This window comes from Capsella rubella, unplaced genomic scaffold, assembly GCF_000375325.1.
Source record: "Capsella rubella cultivar Monte Gargano unplaced genomic scaffold, Caprub1_0 scaffold_16, whole genome shotgun sequence".
NCBI classification, from domain to species: Eukaryota; Viridiplantae; Streptophyta; class Magnoliopsida; order Brassicales; family Brassicaceae; genus Capsella; species Capsella rubella.
The window spans coordinates 12,665-14,216 of NW_006238908.1; the positions used below are offsets into that span (position 1 = coordinate 12,665).

The 1,552-nt window shown below is 39.8% G+C and overlaps 2 non-coding genes across 2 annotated transcripts; both read right to left on the reverse strand.

Annotated features, from left to right (window-relative positions):
- Nucleotides 1-495: 495 nt before the first annotated feature.
- LOC111829273 lies at nt 496-614 on the reverse strand. The gene has a single exon (XR_002832760.1). It is a non-coding gene; the product is annotated as a 5S ribosomal RNA (ribosomal RNA).
- Nucleotides 615-1,162: 548 nt separating this feature from the next.
- On the reverse strand, nt 1,163-1,281 carry LOC111829255. The gene has a single exon (XR_002832749.1). It is a non-coding gene; the product is annotated as a 5S ribosomal RNA (ribosomal RNA).
- Nucleotides 1,282-1,552: the final 271 nt, after the last annotated feature.

Consider the following 1,552-nt stretch of genomic DNA (forward strand, 5'->3'; position numbering starts at 1 on the left):
TTTGTAATGGGTCCCACTTGATACGTGGACCGCTTTAGCCAGCTTCAACGTGCTCTTTTATTTGGAAAAGACGCATAAATCATGTCCGAACACTTTTTCGATCATTTAATCTCTTACAAATCACAAAAACCTCATGGAAACACACTAAACGTCAAAATTTGGGGTCGAACACAGGGCCCAATGGTACGAAGACCCATTGCCACATTGTAACTTTTCGAGAGCTTTCCGAAAAGGTATTATCGCCTGAATAGGTCCTCACGGTTTTAAAGTTACGGCGTTCCGTACGTATTAGCGTCTTTGGAATCGAAAATAATAAAGAATAAACTACAACATAGCATTTCCGAGGACGCATCCATCTTAATACGATTACTTTTTAGTTTTTTCAACAAAAAAAAAAACAAACGAATAACCTCAATAGAGCAACAAGTTGAATTATATTGGTACTAGTTGTTTAAACCAAAAATGAAAAGTTAAAAAAAAAAAAAAAACAAAAAAGGGATGCAACACGAGGACTTCCCGGGAGCTCACCCATCCTAGTACTACTCTCGCCCAAGCACGCTTAACTGCGGAGTTCTGATGGGATCCGGTGCATTAGTGCTGGTATGATCGCATCCGTTAGTACATTGCATACAATCGCATATATCCTTTACCGAGGATTCAAGAGATCATTTGTAGTGGGTCCCACTTGATACGTGGACCGCTTTAGCCAGCTTCAACGTGCTCTTTTATTTGGAAAAGACGCATAAATCATGTCCGAACACTTTTTCGATCATTTAATCTCTTACAAATCACAAAAACCTCATGGAAACACACTAAACGTCAAAATTTGGGGTCGAACACAGGGCCCAATGGTACGAAGACCCATTGCCACATTGTAACTTTTCGAGAGCTTTCCGAAAAGGTATTATCGCCTGAATAGGTCCTCACGGTTTTAAAGTTACGGCGTTCCGTACGTATTAGCGTCTTTGGAATCGAAAATAATAAAGAATAAACTACAACATAGCATTTCCGAGGACGCATCCATCTTAATACGATTACTTTTTAGTTTTTTCAACAAAAAAAAAAACAAACGAACAACCTCAATAGAGCAACAAGTTGAATTATATTGGTACTAGTTGTTTAAACCAAAAATGAAAAGTTAAAAGAAAAAAAAAACAAAAAAGGGATGCAACACGAGGACTTCCCGGGTGGTCACCCATCCTAGTACTACTCTCGCCCAAGCACGCTTAACTGCGGAGTTCTGATGGGATCCGGTGCATTAGTGCTGGTATGATCGCATCCGTTAGTACATTGCATACAATCGCATATATCCTTTACCGAGGATTCAAGAGATCATTTGTAGTGGGTCCCACTTGATACGTGGACCGCTTTAGCCAGCTTCAACGTGCTCTTTTATTTGGAAAAGACGCATAAATCATGTCCGAACACTTTTCGATCATTTAATCTCTTACAAATCACAAAAACCTCATGGAAACACACTAAACGTCAAAATTTGGGGTCGAACACAGGGCCCAATGGTACGAAGACCAATTGCCACGTTGTAACTTTTCGA